Source organism: Pseudorasbora parva, chromosome 23 (genome assembly GCF_024679245.1).
Source record: "Pseudorasbora parva isolate DD20220531a chromosome 23, ASM2467924v1, whole genome shotgun sequence".
Taxonomy (NCBI): domain Eukaryota; kingdom Metazoa; phylum Chordata; class Actinopteri; order Cypriniformes; family Gobionidae; genus Pseudorasbora; species Pseudorasbora parva.
The window spans coordinates 24,698,707-24,718,933 of NC_090194.1; the positions used below are offsets into that span (position 1 = coordinate 24,698,707).

The 20,227-nt window shown below is 36.6% G+C and overlaps 2 long non-coding RNA genes across 3 annotated transcripts; both read left to right on the forward strand.

Moving 5' to 3' along the window:
* Positions 1-13,519: 13,519 nt before the first annotated feature.
* Positions 13,520-16,078, forward strand: LOC137062788 (uncharacterized). The gene is made up of 3 exons (XR_010901281.1): positions 13,520-13,655; positions 13,926-13,972; positions 15,995-16,078. It is a non-coding gene; the product is annotated as an uncharacterized lncRNA (long non-coding RNA).
* A 2,201-nt stretch (positions 16,079-18,279) lies between these two features.
* Positions 18,280-19,587, forward strand: LOC137062730 (uncharacterized). Of its 2 annotated transcripts, none has more exons than XR_010901270.1 (3): positions 18,280-18,957; positions 19,051-19,179; positions 19,477-19,587. It is a non-coding gene; the product is annotated as an uncharacterized lncRNA (long non-coding RNA). The 2 variants fall into 2 exon arrangements; XR_010901269.1 differs by lacking the exon at positions 19,477-19,587 and adding an exon at positions 19,341-19,404.
* Positions 19,588-20,227: the final 640 nt, after the last annotated feature.

Sequence of the window (20,227 nt, forward strand, 5' to 3'; positions counted from 1 at the left end):
GGCCGACATGGTAAAATTGGATATCAGTCGACTCGGCATGACGCCCTGAATCTAATGAGACCAATTTTATGATTTTTGGATAAACGGTTCAGAAGTTATAAGCCAAAATAGGCATTTTTCGTATCTCCGGACAGGTAGGTGGCGCTGCGCCGAAACGCTGCATGTTGCTTCAAGTCATGCTTGTGATGACATGTACCAAGGTTGGTTTGAATATGATAAAGCGTTGCAGAGATATAGCCTTTAGTGTGTTTTTGCAACCTCCACGTAAAATTTGTTTGTGCGTTTATTGAAAACGATTGGACGAATCAACTTGAATTCCATAACTTTTTGTCAACATGCTCTGAAGATGATCTGTTTCAATTTTCGTGAGAATCGGAGCAACGGCCTAGGAGGAGTTCGAAAAAGTAGGTTTTTCAGAAAATTCAAAATGGCGGGAAAATTTGCATACCGGAAAATGACATCATAGGGTGAAATCGAATCGGCTTGAGCCAAGGAATCCGATGAAAAAAGAATTTTGTTTCTAGCCCTTAGGGGTCAAAAGTTATAAGCATAAATATGAGTGAAACTTTGGACAGGTGGTGGCGCTAGAGGGATTGAGTTAGAGGCACCAAATTTGCTATAGTGACAGCTCAGACTGGCCTCTATGAGTGTGCCAAATTTCACAACTTTTTACCATACGGTTCTATGGGCTGCCAGAGACTCCTATGGCGGAAGAAGAAGAAGAAGAAGAAGCAGAATAATAAATATAGCTGCAAGCAGCCATTATCGGGGCCAAGCGCAAAGAAGAAGACAAGACATGCCAGCATGGCTGGAAGTCTCAAGCCAACTGCAACAATGAGCCATTAAGGACCTATTAAGTTGATTTTAGGCAAAATAGCAGTCAAATTTTAAATACAGTCAATAATAATGGTTTAATGGTTTATCACTTTCGACCAATAGGTGTCACTGTTACGAAACTGATGTGGTTTAGTCAGATTGAGATGACAATGACACATGCAAAGTTTGGTGTCAATATGTCAAAGCATTGCAGAGATACAGCCTCAAGAGTAATTTTTGCATCATGGCTCAACTCTGTTGCAGTGGTATATGAAAACTGTTTTGTCTATCAATCCGAAATCCATAAGTATTTGTCAGCATGGTCTGAAGACGATACGGATCAATTTTGGTGAAAATCGGACAAACGGTCTAGGATGAGTTTGAAAAAGTAGATTTTTAACAAATAACAAGATGGAGCACAGATATGTTTGCAAAATATGGCAAAATTGGTATCTATCTTCTCGGCATGAGCCAATGAATGTATTATGACCAGTCTCATTACAATAGGCTAATTTAATCAAAAGTTATTAGCATTTTTGTACATTTTATTACAACTTTTGACCACAAGGTGGCGCTGCCCCGAAACTTTTTGAATATCTTCGGGACATAGAGCGGAAGACACATACTGAGTTTTGTAACGATACACTAGTGCATTCTTAAATTATAGCATTAGCATTTTAAACCGTAATACTGCATTGAAGTCAATGGGAATTTCATGTTTTGTTTTATTATAGCGCCACCAAGAGGCACAATCCCACCAATTTTTTTATGTGTCCTCGTAGTGAGCCCATACATATGTGTGTCAAGTTTGGTGAAAATATTTCATTTTGTTTTGGAGTTATAGACATTTATATGAAAAAACACGTAAAAAATGACTGACACCTGACTTTGATTGGATTTTACTACCCCTTACTATCAATATTTTGAGATTTGGGCATTAGCGTATAGCTATCGACCTATGTTTCCGAACTTCTGAGGCTGGTTTCGTCTCGATCGGACTAGCGGTTTCGAAGATATCAGCAAATGTTTTTTAAGCACTAAATTACAACTCTGCGCAAACCATATGCCGAAACCTGGCAAGTCTGGTATCGTTGGAGTCGGCAAGGATTCAGGAGACCAAAAAACACACTCCCATCAAAATATGTCAACCACACCCAAAGTTATAAGCGTTTGAAAAAAAAAATTCTCCACTAGGTGGCGCTGTTTCGAAACTTCTCAGGCTACTTCAGGGCATCGTGGTGATGACCCATACCAAGTTTCATAACAATCTGTTCATGCGTTCATAAAATACAGCATTTTTGCACATAATTCAAAATGGCCGACATCCAAAATGGCCGACATGGTAAAATTGGATATCAGTCGACTCGGCATGACGCCCTGAATCTAATGAGACCAATTTTATGATTTTTGGATAAACGGTTCAGAAGTTATAAGCCAAAATAGGCATTTTTCGTATCTCCGGACAGGTAGGTGGCGCTGCGCCGAAACGCTGCATGTTGCTTCAAGTCATGCTTGTGATGACATGTACCAAGGTTGGTTTGAATACGATAAAGCGTTGCGGAGATATAGCCTTTAGTGTGTTTTTGCAACCTCCATGTAAAATTTGTTTGTGCGTTTATTGAAAACGATTGGACGAATCAACTTGAATTCCATAACTTTTTGTCAACATGCTCTGAAGATGATCTGTTTCAATTTTCGTGAAAATCGGAGCAACGGCCTAGGAGGAGTTCGAAAAAGTAGGTTTTTCAGAAAATTCAAAATGGCGGGAAAATTTGCATACCGGAAAATGACATCATAGGGTGAAATCGAATCGGCTTGAGCCAAGGAATCCGATGAAAAAAGAATTTTGTTTCTAGCCCTTAGGGGTCAAAAGTTATAAGCATAAATATGAGTGAAACTTTGGACAGGTGGTGGCGCTAGAGGGATTGAGTTAGAGGCACCAAATTTGCTATAGTGACAGCTCAGACTAGCCTCTATGAGTGTGCCAAATTTCACAACTTTTTACCATACGGTTCTATGGGCTGCCAGAGACTCCTATGGCGGAAGAAGAAGAAGAAGAAGAAGCAGAATAATAATAATAGGAACACTAACGATTTCAATAGGTGCCTCCGCACCTTCGGTGCTTGGCCCCTAAATATAGCTGCAAGCAGCCATTATCGGGGCCAAGCGCAAAGAAGAAGACAAGACATGCCAGCATGGCTGGAAGTCTCAAGCCAACTGCAACAATGAGCCATTAAGGACCTATTAAGTTGATTTTAGGCAAAATAGCAGTCAAATTTTAAATACAGTCAATAATAATGGTTTAATGGTTTATCACTTTCGACCAATAGGTGTCACTGTTACGAAACTGATGTGGTTTAGTCAGATTGAGATGACAATGACACATGCAAAGTTTGGTGTCAATATGTCAAAGCATTGCAGAGATACAGCCTCAAGAGTCATTTTTGCATCATGGCTCAACTCTGTTGCAGTGGTATATGAAAACTGTTTTGTCTATCAATCCGAAATCCATAACTATTTGTCAGCATGGTCTGAAGACGATACGGATCAATTTTGGTGAAAATCGGACAAACGGTCTAGGATGAGTTTGAAAAAGTAGGTTTTTAACAAATAACAAGACGGAGGACAGATAGGTTTGCAAAATATGGCACAATTGGTATCCATGTTCTCGGCATGAGCCATTGACTGTATTATGACCAGTTTCATTACAATGGGTTAATTTAATCAAAAGTTATTCGCATTTCTGTACATTTTATTACAACTTTTGACCACAAGGTGGCGCTGCCCCGAAACTTTTTGAGTATCTTCGGGACATGGAGCGGAAGACACATACCGAGTTTTGTAACGATACGCTAATGCATTCTTAAATTATAGCATTAGCATTTTAAACCGTAATACTGCATTGAAGTCAATGGGAATTTCATGTTTTGTTTTATTATAGCGCCACCAAGAGGCACAATCCCACCAATTTTTTTATGTGTCCTCATAGTGAGCCCATACATATGTGTGTCAAGTTTGGTGAAAATATCTCATTTTGTTTTGGAGTTATAGACATTTATATGAAAAAACACGTAAAAAAGGACTGACACCTGACTTTGATTGGATTTTACTACCCCTTACTATCAATATTTTGAGATTTTGGCATTAGCGTATAGCTATCGACCTATGTTTCCGAACTTCTGAGGCTGGTTTCGTCTCGATCGGACTAGCGGTTTCGAAGATATCAGCAAATGTTTTTTAAGCACTAAATTACAACTCTGCGCAAACCATATGCCGAAACCTGGCAAGTCTGGTATCGTTGGAGTCGGCAAGGATTCAGGAGACCAAAAAACACACTCCCATCAAAATATGTCAACCACACCCAAAGTTATAAGCGTTTGAAAAAAAAAATTCTCCACTAGGTGGCGCTGTTTCGAAACTTCTCAGGCTACTTCAGGGCATCGTGGTGATGACCCATACCAAGTTTCATAACAATCTGTTCATGCGTTCATAAAATACAGCATTTTTGCACATAATTCAAAATGGCCGACATCCAAAATGGCCGACATGGTAAAATTGGATATCAGTCGACTCGGCATGACGCCCTGAATCTAATGAGACCAATTTTATGATTTTTGGATAAACGGTTCAGAAGTTATAAGCCAAAATAGGCATTTTTCATATCTCCGGACAGGTAGGTGGCGCTGCGCCGAAACGCTGCATGTTGCTTCAAGTCATGCTTGTGATGACATGTACCAAGGTTGGTTTGAATACGATAAAGCGTTGCGGAGATATAGCCTTTAGTGTGTTTTTGCAACCTCCACGTAAAATTTGTTTGTGCGTTTATTGAAAACGATTGGACGAATCAACTTGAATTCCATAACTTTTTGTCAACATGCTCTGAAGATGATCTGTTTCAATTTTCGTGAAAATCGGAGCAACGGCCTAGGAGGAGTTCGAAAAAGTAGGTTTTTCAGAAAATTCAAAATGGCGGGAAAATTTGCATACCGGAAAATGACATCATAGGGTGAAATCGAATCGGCTTGAGCCAAGGAATCCGATGAAAAAAGAATTTTGTTTCTAGCCCTTAGGGGTCAAAAGTTATAAGCATAAATATGAGTGAAACTTTGGACAGGTGGTGGCGCTAGAGGGATTGAGTTAGAGGCACCAAATTTGCTATAGTGACAGCTCAGACTGGCCTCTATGAGTGTGCCAAATTTCACAACTTTTTACCATACGGTTCTATGGGCTGCCAGAGACTCCTATGGCGGAAAAAGAAGAAGAAGAAGCAGAATAATAATAGGAACACTAACAATTTCAATAGGTGCCTCCGCACCTTCGGTGCTTGGCCCCTAATAATAGGAACACTAACGATTTCAATAGGTGCCTCCGCACCTTCGGTGCTTGGCCCCTAATAATAGGAACGGCTACGATTACAATAGGTGCCTCCGCACCTTCGGTGCTTGGCCCCTAATAAACATGTCAGAGTGAGGATAATTCATAAAGCTCTCTGTTATCATCATCCACCACACACACAAACACACTCACACTAATTTCCCATAAGTCTATTTAGTATGCCCATTATATCAGCTTTGTGGGTGCGTGTGTGGGCATATGTCTTGAATGATGACTTGAAAATATCTGTCTGTTTTTCAATTTCCATTTAAATTTTCAATCTTAAAAAAAAAAAATCAAAAATCAAAAATCCCCCATAAAATTAATGGAATATAAAATGGATTCTTCTGTTGAATAGATCATGACACTGAAAGCTTTTTAGCAGATATATTTTTGGCTATTACTTTCAACTCAACTGAACCAAATTTAATCACCAAATGAACCAATTGGAGCGTTAATATACTAAATCAATATAATAAATATAATAGAAACCACAGTATCATTATACCTAATTATTTTCAAACGGATAACTGTTTGACATTTGAATGAACCTGTCGTCATGGTGACAATCAGTCACTAGTGATAAATGCATAACAAAAGAAGGGTGATGGCAGCCGGTCAAAGGAGAATCCAATTAAAAAGGGTTCAGGAATAGAGAGCTCAGACCCTACATTAGAATCTTATAGAAAGCTGCTCAGCAGATGTCAGGAGGTTATTACACCCCCTCATTACCACTATGCTCTTGTTGGAGTTTTAGAATAAATAACTTAATGGTGCTATCATGTTTTAAAGTGTAACCAATCGGGTTGTTTCAATAATCAATATTCACATTTAATGGTCAAATTCAATCCTGAATGATAAGATACATTGTTGTCATAATGTTTCCAGCCTCACTTGAAAAAAATCATTCTACATATTGTAATTTCATGTTGTCTATAAAAAGAAATTCAAAATAAATATCAGTCTGCTATGTGCTTAATTATGATAAAAGCAGACATGGTATTTTGCATAATGTTATTTAAATTAAAGTGTCCTGTCGAGACCACAGACGAGTGGTACTACACCTGTGAAACACTTGATGGTACACAAGAGAGTGCTTAGTAGAAATATGGAACAGGAAGCTTCCAATCTAACACTTCATCCATGTTGGCACCTCAAACACATAACAAGTGGACATACACAATGGAGGTTTGCAGTGGCTGACCTGATGATCTTAGTCTTGTCGGTTTTGACTGTCAGTTTGGCTTGAGTTTAAAAGGAGGTGGCATGCAGTAAGTACAGACATGAGTGGGATAGACCCTCAGGCCAAGCCTAGAAGTCTAGAAGGACAAATGGAGAAAGAGACAGAGCTCTCTTTTGCTCTTCTCTTTCATGTCTTTCATATAATATCCCTATGAAGTCATGATTCTACTAGGTGCCTGCTCAGGACCATTTTAACAAGTGGTCATATACAAAATGTATAGAATAGCCATTTTAGAACATTTATACAAACAAAAATTATACATTAAGCAATAAACTACCCTTCCATGTACACAAACCTTTCAAAAGTATGGGTTGAGTAAATTTTTCTTCAAAATATTTATTTTTTGAAATTAAACTTTCTATCCATCAATGAATTCAGTTTCTACAATAAATATTAAGCAGCACAACTGTTTTCAACATTGATACTAATAAGAAGTAATGGAGTGATGCTAAAAATTCAGCTTTGCAGGAATAAAAACAATGTTTAAAAATTATATTTGACAATTACCATCACACACATGTTGTTAATAGATAGGTGCATAGGAAAGAGCATGAAAAAATCCAAACATCTCACAAATAAAAGTCAAGTCACCTTTATTTATATAGTACTTTGGACAATGCCAGCTGTTTCAAAACAGCTTCACAGTTTTTAAAGGAAAATAATGCAACAAAATTGTATTCGGCTATACAGCCGTTCTGGTGAAAACTGTCAAGTCATCCAGCTCATTTCAGCTGTCATATAGTGTCAATGCGGGCAGATCAGTAATATAGTTGAAATTCAAGTTTTTACCATAAAACAAAAAAATGTTTTTACAACAAATACTAAATTATTCTTCATCAACACAACATATACAGTAATACAACTCTTTGTCCCCTATTCATAATAGGCATATTCAGTTTTCAATCTGGATCTACTCCATCCATTCCCGGTACCTTGTTTTTCAGTTCATCAACTTTGCTGTACCCAAGATATAACGGAAACACTTTACAATACGGGTGCACTAATATGCATTAATTCATGCTTAATTAATGCATATATAATCATGAGTAAAGGTCTTACTAATGGTAAACAAACCCATTTATTAACCCAAATAAATTGTTATTAATTAAATGTGTCATAATATATTAATTCCTTAATAACATTATATTAACTAATAATGTAAATAAATGTGTTTATTACCACAAGGGGTCAAAGCCATGCATTTCAACTACCAGTTGTCTGCTTTAATTACATTTACATTTACATTTAATCATTTAGCAGACGCTTTTATCCAAAGCGACTTACAAAAAAGGGGAGAGTAATAGAAGAAACGAAACAGACAAGGCCAACAACCTGTAAGAGCTGTAAGAAATCTCAATTAATTAGCACAGTACACAATTTTTTTATTTTATTTTATTTTTTTAGACATCTACAACAAAAACTCACGTACGCAAAATGCCGAACACTGGATTTTGATAGCTATGATAACAACCCATTAGGACTAAGGCTGTTGCCCCAGCTGTTGTCGTTAATGCAGATTCAGTGGCCCAATGGGTTGGTTTTGTATGGCATTCTAGTTAAACACGCAGCAATAGCCATCTACAACAAAAACTCACGTATGCAAAATGCAGAACACTGGATTTTGATAGTTATGATAACTATGTAACACACCCGCCTGAAGGCACAAATCCGGATGAGAGACGTAGATATGATCCAGGAGTGTGCGCTTTTTGGTCGTTGCTGTGGTGATCAGTAAGTGCTATTCTGTATTGGTCAAGTGCAATTGGAAAAGATGTGTCTTAAGATGTTTTTTAAAAATGGCTACAGATTAGCTAATTATTAGCTAATCATTAGCTAATTAATCATTAGCTAATGATTTATAAAGGTATCATTATGTTATGACTTTACTTGTTGGGGCACATGACTTTCAAAATTAATTCAAAACCCATAACCACAATTACATATTACTTAATCAATTAGTTAATAGTCATGTGCCCCAACAAGTAAAGTCCTAACATAATGACACCTTTGTAAATCATTAACTTATGATTAATTAAAGCAGACAACTGGAAGTTGCAATGCATGGCTTTGACTCGTTGTGTAACACGTTAATTTAAATTATTAGTTAATATAATGTTATTAAGGAATTAATACATTTTAATATATTTAACTAATAACAATTTAATGATTACTTAATCTTTTAATCATGTAGAATCTTCATTAGTTGCTGAGGCAGTAATCATCAATACATGGGTTACTTCACCATTAGTAATACATTAACTCATGATTATCTGTGCATTAGTTAAGCATGAATTAATGCATATTAGTGCACCTGTAATGTAAAGTGTTACCGATATAACTATAACATGATAACAGAGGTATGAAAAAAAAGAAAGCTTGCAAGAAAGTTAAAAAGAAAGAAAAGAGAACAAAGTTCAAAAAGATGGTAAAAAAAGGGAAATTCTTTAAAACTAATAAATAAATAAAATAAAATTGGTGCCCCTTGTTGCCAAGAGGTCAGATACATTTGAGTTCAGAGGGAAATAGAGTTTCTTTGCAAAACACATGTAAAACAGAAGTCTTAACCTTTTCATTTTGCATATAACTCAACAGTAACTCTTCATATTGTATGCATGTAAGTATGAAAGGGTAGACAGACTTTTGTGAGTAGGTTAATTGACAGAAAGAGGGTGCAGTCAGAGGTCAGACAGATAGCAGTGACCTCAAGCTCATGATAAAGCACAGCTTCATTAAGATAAGACCCAGCACCCTGCCTCTGATCAGGGCCCATGACTCCAGTGATAACCACCATCTTCTCTCGCCCTCTATCTGTCTGCAGAGCCTGAAAAAACACTTTAAAACTTAACGTAAGCTCCCCAAGAGCTTGTAATCTCCAGATGACACAAAATAAAGTTTAGAGTATTTGAGTATTTGACCTTCATAAAGAAGATAATAAAATATATGTTTGAACCTGCAGAGGCCATGCAAAATATACATAAAGGCAGATGCTCATTTATTTTTAAAATAAAGATGCACAATAAATTTACGAGAATACTTTTTGTGTGTTAAAGCTAACAAAAATAAGGACAACAATTTCATTCTAGCCTGTGCCAGTCTCCTAGATCTAAGGCAGCCAATGCTGTTCATGTGAGCACCATGACGCATATGCGGGAGCTTCACTAACTTAAACAGCATAAGAGACCCGGCACAGGGCAGAAAAAATATGTCATTTTTGTTTGTTTTTGCACACAAATTACTCTCATCGCTTCATTAAATTAAGGCCGAAACACTGGAGTCACATGGACTATTTAAAGGTAGGGTAAGTAAGAATTGTATTAAAAAAAATGTTTTCCAAATGTGTTTCAACTTTCTTTATATATCTTATACATCTTTCTTTATAATACCGATACTGGTAAAGTTTTAAATATATTATTGTTTGATTCGGTAACAAGTTCGTTATATTTATAAGGCAAAGCTAAAAACAGGTAGCATTGATAAAAACATCAGTAAACATAGGTAGAGAATATAAAAACAAACCAAAGGCAGAAATAAACGTGCAGGTAAAGTTCCCAGTGAACATTATAAAAGAGTTCAGACAGAGGGTAGTAGCTAAAGCTAACTTAGTTCTAAAAAAAAGTTCCTGGATGCATTGTACTTTTGCGGAAGCTTTTACACATGCATTTAGTTATCTAAAGTAAAATTTGGCAAAATCCAACATGACGGCAATCAACTTGAGCTAAGCATATTGAGTATTTATCATCTCTACAAGTAAGGGATAATGTACACCCAGCCGGTTGTTATCGCAGAATAAACCGCGACAGAGTGATCAGGATCTTGCATCACTCTGAAGGGGTTTATTCTGTGATAAAAACCGGCTGGGTGTACATTATCCCGCTTATTACACGGCTACTAGTCTCAAATAAATAATTATTAGACACAAAATATTGTCTCGAGATTAAATATTGTATTAGCTCTTACGCAAAGCTTCCACGAAGGAAAACAGTTCCAACCTGCTTTAAGCCTTTATCTATTGCTGAAGATTTGCCATATCCCCTTGCTAAATTTTGAAAATGAATGCTGAAAGGGTTAGTTCACCCAAAAATGAAACCAAGCCTATGATTTACTCACCCTCAAGTTATCGTAGGTGTATATGACATTCTTCTTTCAGACAAATACAATCAGAGTTATATTTAAACAAGTCCAGGCTAACGTTAATCTAAGCAGTTGTTGTAGTTGTGCTTGAAGTCCATAAAAAAATGCAGCTGTCCGTCAAATAACGTGCTCCACACGGCTCCGATGGGTTTTTAGAGCCTTCTGATTCGAATCGATGCGTCTGTGTAAGAAAAATATCTATATTAAAAACGTTATAAAGGAAACCTGCCTTGAAGTCTCCCATTGTAACCCACGGCTGTTTAAGCCACAAGATGGCACCAGCGTTAAGCATAGAAGTAGTACCGGTCAAGATAACTCGTAGTACCCGTATGAGCGGGTGTTATCTGGAAATAACGTACCGCTGGAATGCGCGATTGACCAATCAGAATCAAGTATTTCACAGAGCCGTGTAATAAGTGATGGTAACCCAGGTAGCACCCATTTGGGGCCTACATGGGTTAACCCAGATGGTTTGATGATGGGTCACTTGATGGGCTCATACCAGGCCCATATGGGTAACCCAGGTAGCACCCATTTGGGCCTTACATTGGTCTGCCCATATGGGTTGATGAAGGGACCCAGATATGTGTTATGTAGGGCTCTTATGGGCTACAACAGGTATACATATATGGGCTACCATATTTTCTGTTTGGGTTATCTTATAGTAAACCCCAAAATACAGACCAAACAAATTAATCAACCATTGTTCCATTTTTTTATTCCCCTTTTCACAGTTAAAGCCTTTTGGTACCCCACATCAAGTTGATCTAGATTAAATGCTCAGCAGGGTCAGACAAAAAAATTATGGTGAAGAAACAACACACTAACTGTTAAATAATTTAGAATTAAGGTGAATAATTAAGTGTGAAACCATCAGAAACCCTTTAGTCTCCAGCACCACAATTTTCCAGAACTGCAACCTGGAGTCTACAGAAGTCCAAGGTGTCAGGATCTCAGTGACTTAATTTAAAGAAGCCTACAAATAAGAATCCCCTCTTAATAAGAATCACAAGCAGATATGTTGTAAAAATATACATGGTTATGGTTTCAAACCTCTCTTGGAGTGTCACCAGTCCTGCAGATTTTGTATACCTCCCAATATCTGACACAACCATTTCAGGCTTTGCAGTCTCTTCTAATGAGCTCATGAGTTGAATCAGGTGTGATAGATGAGGGAGACATATCCTGCATCTCAATCAGCTCCCTAGTTCACTAGTCAGAGCACTGACCAGGACATAAGTCAATGGGCTGACTCCCTGATCAGTGCCCTGACAACTAAACTAGGGAGCTGATTTAGACGCACCCATACAAAATTATATAATTAATTATAAAGTGAAGATCCTGCTGTAACCTACTAACAAGGACTCAGTATTTCCAAATCCTTCTAAACACATTACAAATTATTTGGAACAGTACTCTAAAGCAGTGGTTTTCAAACCTGTCCTGGAATATTAACCTTTGTCATTAGACACACTATTTAGTTTTGTATGGTACTTGGAGTATCCTATTGTTACTGTACTAGCATCTTGCGTCATCTAGACAATGCAGTCTCTCTAAATTTAAAGAGAAATTGTTTAAAAAGCTAGTCAATAAGTGGATAAATTACTTACTGCTTGCAGGAATATAGTTGCCCCTTTCTTCAGTTTATGACACTGAGGGAAGCTTCCTTGAAATGGGCCGAACAAACAAACGATTTGTTGTGATATCCGACTATAATAAACCTCAACCATGTGTCATGAGAGCCATTTTTGCTATCTTCGAGTGCCTTGTTTCCCATCAGTAGATTTGTCTTGTTTGGACAGATGCAAATGTTGGGGGCGTGCATATAAATGATCCCCAACGCTTACGTCATGGTTGGGTTTATGTTGAGAAGCACTTTTTTTTCTGTTGAGTTTTTGATTTACGAGATTTACATAAGAAATGGGAGGAACAATGTTGTTTGAGACTCACAGTATGTGATGTCCATGTACTGAACTCTTATTATTTCACTATAGCAAGGTTAATTACATTTTTCATTCTTGGGCACCTTTAACCCTTTCGCACGTACGTTCTTAAAAATAAGACTGGCAGCCTGGCGTGAGTTTTTTTATTGCGACCGTTATTATGCAATGACATGCGTTCTAATTTCCATGGTAACACACATCAACCTTGACACGTGAGTTTTTGCAGTGACGCGGTCACAATGGCGCTCGTGGTGGATGACCGCGTGCAGGTGAGCGCTCTATGAATGTTTTGCTTTATTTTTTTAATTCAAAACCTTTCACATTATTTGTTAGCGTGTACACACTACACTGTAAAACCTAACAGTGAAATTCACTAAATGAAATAAGTTCATTTTACTTAATGTTACCAAAAAAGTTAATTCAACTTAACAAATATGTGTGATGTTAACTCAAAAATGTATTATTGTAAGCAAACCTCAATCTAAATAAGTTACTAAAACTTTTTAACTCTAATGGTTTAAGTTACAGATATTTATTTAATCTAGTATTTTACATCTATGGCCAATTAAATAACTAAAAGCTGATAAAATAAATAAATAAACAATACTATATACATTAATCTACCTCATATTAAGCCTACAGTCTTTTAAAGTCATTACATTTAGTCATGTCAAAGTATCATCCCAGTGAGTTTCCGAGGTAACAAAAACCGCACCATTTTCCCTCCTTCAGTCCAGTCACAGCAGGACGGCTTGCGCTACAGTCAAGAAAAACAAAAGGTAAGCGTTTCAAACTTATTTATTCATATTTCGCTCATGTTTGAACGTTTTCAGTGTTATTTTCGTATCTCTTTTATGTTTATCCGAAGATTAACCAGCTCAGTAATGTTGTGTGTAAAGTTAGCCAGCAAACAATCTAACATTAGGAGCAAATGCGCTATTGCACCAGTGTTATCAACGGTAATGTACAGGTTTGGAGTTAATTATGCTGTTTTACACTGCAGTTTGTCAGCGGGGAATTAAAAAATATATGTTTGTGCTTTCTCACAGTCGGACAGATAAACGCTGGCTTTTGAGACAGTTGGCCATCTTTCCATGTCTCTCGTCTCGTGCCACAGTGACGTTAACTAACTTACGTTAAAGCAAAAGGTAACGTTAATGCAAACTCACGCATTCCTTATATTACAACCGTTTTAAATGTATTGTTAATCGAATTCGAGTTTCCTCTATCATATGTGATGCTAGTTAATTTGACTAAAGCAGCTGAAGCTCCGGGGTGAACAAAGTGACCTGAGGAGCATTTTAGATCCTGTTTTGCTAACGTTAGATAAAATTTGAAACTGTTATTTGTTTCTCATGACGTTTTCTCATTTGAAACTCACACTAACACATTGTTGCCATGCTTTTAAATCTTTTCAGAGCAAAGACGAAGGTGCAATGGCAGCAACGTGGCTACAATTCTATGAGTAAGTAAGTTAGAATTAACATTGAACAAATCAATGGAATTTTGTAACGTTACTGTGCAAAATGCAAATGATAACGTTATGAACAGTTACATAATGTTCATACAAATATAAGTTTGTTCTTCAATTTTAATTTTTGAATGAATTGCTATTTTTGCAAACGTAATTATGACCATAAATGTCTTTTAGTACAACTTGTAAGTCTTCTGAAGCAATATGATTTTTTTTTAAAAGGCTTAAAGTCCAAAGTCCAGTCTGTCTATCATTCAAAGTCATGTTGTATTGCTTCAGGAGAATATTGGTCAAGTCTTGAAAGTTGTTGTTATAGTCGGCTTTCCTAATATAAACAGAAACATTTCGTGTGTTATATTTTCACTGGCAGTTATCCTGAAGTTGCCTTGGGTTTGTAAAGGTGTAAGGTAATTGGCAATGCTAGATTTGCAGTGGTTGAAAGAAGTCTTGTCATGAATCATAAAAAAAACTACGATCCTGGCAGGTCTGTTACTATTTAAAAGGAAGAGTCAGGAGATGTTTTCAAGACACAAGGTAGGACACATGTCAAAACTACATTACATTTATTTAGCAACATGTTAACCTTTCAGCTGCCACCAGCATAAATGCATGGTGTGGTTACAGTGACTGATAGTTGATCATTCAAGTTGTCTTAAATGTATAGTCCACTTGCCAATACAAATTCAGTCATGATTCATAAATTACCAACCCTCATATTGTTCCAAACACATAAGAATTTTATTAATCTGTCCATTGAAAATCTAGTCTTCAAAACGTTTAATTTAGGCTTTCATTAGCATATACATTGAGCACAGCAAAAGCTTATTTGACACATAATAAACCAATCTCAGCTCAAGCTTAAAGGAATCGTTCACCCTGATTTACTCCCCTCCTCAAGTCCTCCTTGGTGTAAATGACATTCTTCTTTCAGACGAATACAATCAGAGTTATATTAATACGTGTCCTGGCTCGTCCAAGCTTTATAATGGCAGTGAATGGCAGCCCAAAATTTGTAGCCCAAAAAAGTGCATCCATCCATTTTAAGTGCTCCACACGGCTCCGGGGGAATAATAAAGGCCTTCTGAATTAAATCGATGGGTTTGTGTAAGAAAAATATCCTCTCGTGATTCAAAACGCTTGTGCAACGCCCGACATCATCGTCACATCATTTATGTTTTTTACGCTGCGTCCGCCGTCAACGCCGTGGCTGTTATGCTTTTTTACGCTATATCCGACGTCATCGTTGCGCCGGAAACTAGTTATTTTCTTATTTTATAACGAGTTAAATATGGATATTTTTCTTATATAAACCCATCGATTCACTTCGGAAGTACTTTATTAACCCTCCAGAGTCATGTGGATTACTTTTATAATGAATAGATGCACTTTTTTGGCTTCAAATTTTGGACAGCCATTTACTGCCATTATAATGCTTGGATTAACCAGGACATTTATTAATACCGCTCTGATTATATTAATCTGAAAGAAGAACGTAATTTACACCAAGGATGTCTTGCCATTATCCATTTAAAATTTGTTAATCAAATCTGTCTTGTTTCACCTTGTGAGCAGCGCGACAGGACAAAAGAGCCCCTTATAGTCCGTTATGTTGTCTACACTGGATGCGGCGTGATGTGAGCGACAAATCTTTGACAGTAAACTGTTGCCTCTTTCTATTTATGACATACTGACATGAAAAACAAATGTTTTGCAATGTGTGCATTATCGCTTGAATTCAATTCAATTCGTCATTCAATTCAAGGTCTAGAACATTCGGCTGATACACCCCTGAAAATGTTTTTCCCCCAATTAAACCTTGCTGACAAACAACTTAACATCTTTACAAAATTGAACTGCAGGGTTTTAAATAAGCACACGCCCAATTAAATCAACAATAATCCGTTCCTTATAACAACGTTTTTTTTATTTATGAAAATTGAAATATGGTGTCTGCCCTGACAAGGGTTATTTTTATATGTGGTGACATACAAACTTTTTTTCCAATGCATATAGAAAAAGGAGCTTGACCAGGTGCAGAAGCCAACAGTCACCATCCTTACTGTCGAGGAGGAAGAGGAACGTTACCTTTAAACCCACTGGATGCTTTGATTGTCTTTAAAGATGAGGTGGTGATGTCTGCCAAGTCTACGGTCAGTGCAATACACTTAGAGTACATTAAAGATCATACAGTGCTTTTGCTTTTTGAGGAAACGTACCTTTTTACATAATTTTTTTTATTTTATATGTTTTGTTATTTAAATGTTATGACTTTTTTAAACATGTTTGTGCTGTTTTATTTGGTGAAAAAGTCTAATATTTTTTGTCTAGTTATATTTGTGAACATATGGCATACTGTATTTATGATGTAAATGTTATATTTCAATAAATTACTTAAAAATACCCTCCTGTTCTGTCTTCATTTTGTACCAATGTTAGCTTGTGCTTAGTCTTATGTAACTTAATCACTTTGAGTTTGATGAACTTAAACCATTTGCCGCAATCTGTTTCCTAAAACCATTTAAGTAACCATGTAGTTGTTAAGACTTAGTTAGATTTGTTACCTGAATTCAAACTGAATTAATAAAATTAACTTAATCTTTAAGTTCAGTTTACTCTTAATAATTGATCAACACAACACTAAAATATAAGTTTTAACACTTAAACAACACTAAAATATGAGTTAATTTAACTCAATGTATATGAGTTTTCAGTACTCATACTTAATGGTTTTAAAACTTAATTGGTTTGAAGCAATCGGTTTCCTCAAATGGTTTGAGTTACCGTAACTTGTTGGGTTTTACAGTGTATGGTTGACATGTTTATGTTGCTATTTTTTCCCCACTGCTTTGAATTTCGCTTGCACACGGCATTTTGCATCTCCCTCACAACATCCGCGTGTCAAATGGTGAGTATATTTTAGTTTTTTTCCTCCTATTTTGGAGCACATATAATTATTTACAAACATGCAATAAATATGAATAAGATATTTAAAAAATTCTCTTGTAAAACAAACAGTACTCAAAAATGTGGACGTTCAAATGTCATGTTTGTCGTTTTGCACATTGCAAATATGCTCCGTGCATTCGGTAAAGTTATTAGGGTTCAGTTGACTTGATACTTAACATGAATATATTATTTGTTTTAGTGTTTATATTGTTACTGAGTTTCATATTTCACTAGCAAAGCAGAGAAAAGCTATATGGTCATGCCTCACTGACTATTAGCTTGCATATAGTTTAAGTTACATGATGTCAAATGCATACATGATGACCTTTTCTCTGCTTTGCTAGTCAGAATGTGTTGTATAAGTTTAGCATAATTCAAACGTAAGTCATTTCTTAAAAAGAAATTGCAAAATGTACACATTTCATTCATGTTTTATTAAATCTCCTCAATTTAAGCTAAATGTTTTTTTTGTTTAGACTATTATACATATATACACTTTCTAATAAAATTAAAAAACAAATTATAAATATAATTGCAATGAACAACAATCAAAATAGTATTATAAACAAAACAATAAATATACTGTTCTCCAGCAGCCCTCTCATCAGGTTCGTCCTGAATTGCAGGGAGGTGATTTCCTTTCCTACTCACAGTAGAACAAATCGATAGGGCGTAAGGAAGAGGATAGAATAGTATGTGACAGTGTGATCTGTTTATTATTGTACATTTGTTTATAGAGGGTATGCATGTGACCTCACCGTCAGCTGGAACACTTTATATCAAACACCTTATATCTTATACCTTAATCGCAATATTGCCTCTCTGACCAAAGTGCATGTGCGCGGACATATACGGATGCTGTGGGTTGTTCACACAACTTCATGAATGAACTCTGTGACATTATTCTGAAGTTTTCTCTTGTCCAAATCACTAAACACTGTCAACACAACCCGCTGTGCAGTCTCTGCTCCTTATCTTCATCCAGATGGAGAGAACGTGACGACAACGTAGGCCAACCCGGCATTGCGATGTTCATCAGGGTGCTGAATAATATCTTGTACAGCCATAAAGATGTATTTTGAATTGCTAGCAGATTTACACAATGGCCAGTAACATGCATAATGTATGCCTATATGAGTGTGGTATAACTTATTAGCAAATAATAAAAACTATTAGAAGAGAGATTTAAAAAAAAAAAACCTGTTATAATTGAATTAATTCTTTATTTAGTTATAATTGAATTAAAATATTTTAGTTATAATTAAATTAATTTATGGACTGACACAATCTGTTCAGTAAACCACTGTTTAAAAAAAAAAAAAAAAAACTATTTTATATTTAGTTTTCTCTCCCCTGCTGTACCGAACCGTGACTTCAGAACCGAGGTGCATACCAAACCGTCAGTTTTGTTTACCATTACACCCTTAGTATATTGTATTTATTTAAAGCATTCACAGGCAAATTTGATTTATGTATTTTACTGGTTTCAAAATCAGGCATGTAAAAATGCCAGGAAATGTTCTTGTCAATATCCATGGATCACTGGATCTTTGGTAAGTTTTAAGCACCACTATATCAAGTCTAACCTTTAGTTTAAACTGAAACTTGTTTACTCGTTGTTTACACCGGTTCCCCTATTAAATCCAGTCACGCAGCAGCTCTTTTGCCACTCACTCAGGAAAGTGACATCCATGCATACCCTTTATAACACTTTTGTTTACATTAATTGAAAATGTGATCAATTTTTTTTATCTTGTTTATATTCTTTGATTTATAGAAATATCTTACCAGTAATTTGCCGGTAGACAATGTGGCTGTTCAGTAAAACTGTGTCAAGTAGGTGAAAGAAGATATTTTTGTACCACTTGGTAGACTTTCTGGTGCATTCAAGAAAACCAGTCATCATGTCCGCTTTGTCAACTGCTCCCATCTTTTTGTTGTACACCAGCACACAGACTGGCTTCATCTTAGCTTGCCCAGTGATGTGATCCAGCTTCCCTGTGGCTGCCATACCAGTTGGGTGGACAATGGTAAGGACATGGACATCTCTCTTATCATGCTATTTGACTGCCAACTGTGATCCATTTTCCTTGAGTTCCACATTACCCTTTGTCATTCTACAGGCGAATGTTGGCATCCCTTTGCGGTTTGCACACACAGCCCCACAAGCTCCAGTGCCAAGAGACAAGGTTCTGGAAAAGTGTGGGACTACTGTACCAGTTATCCACATAAAGGACATGACCCTTTCTGAGGTAAGGTCCTAGTAGTGTCATTACAACAGACCCAGAAATCCCAAGTCCTTGGTGGTGTTTTATGTCACTGTTAGATCCGGAGTAAATGATCATGTCCTGCACATAACCAGTGAGCACATCACACAAAACAAAAAACTTGACCCCAAATCTGTGCCATTTAGATGGAATGAACTGACGAAATGCCAGCCTGCCTTTCCACTTCATCAGAGATTCATCAACACACAGATCCAGGTATGGCACAAAAATGTGATGAAAGGAGGAGGTGAGAGCAGTAAAAATATTTCTGATTTTTTTCAGAGGGTCATTTAAAACTGCTGTTGCATTGTTTGAACAGTGAAGACAGCAGAGGAGCAGAAGGAATCGGTCCTGTGAAAACAAAGACCCGAAAAATGGTGTCAAGAGCATGGGGTCTGTGATCCCGAGCTTGAAGGTTCGGGGAAAGGTCTTCATCACTGTCACTCTCTGCCTCACTGTCAAAATTCTCCTCATCAGAATAAAAAAAAAACTCCTCTATTTCCTCACTTGTCAGTTGTCTTCTTTTGAAAAAATTGTCTTGCTTTTTCTCTGAAGTAGTTAAAAACTGGTAAATTGTATTAAAATTGTGTCTGCAGTGGGTACCAACGCGAGCGTGAGGTAACAGTGACATAACTTGTCAGCGGGAAAAAATGCTTGCAATGCATGTTTTACATTTAAATTTATCCATTTGGCAGACGCTTTTATCCAAAGCGACTTACATTGCATTTTAAGGTACACATTTTACATTTTTTCAGTTTTTGCTTTCCCTGGGAATCGAACCCATGACCTTGGCGTTGCTAGCACTGTGCTCTACTGTTTGAGCTACAGGAAAGGTTTTATTTTATTATTTTTCATTAAAAAAATTTCAAACTTGTTAACTAAATTTAAATGGATGCAAGTTAACTCCTTATGGTTTATGTACTTATAAAAAATATATATGTTAGAATAGATGTTCTGTAATTTATCACTAGCTGTGGGTGTGGCGCCGTCATGTGTTTACAACAGTACCAGGGAGGCAGTCAGCTGGATTTGC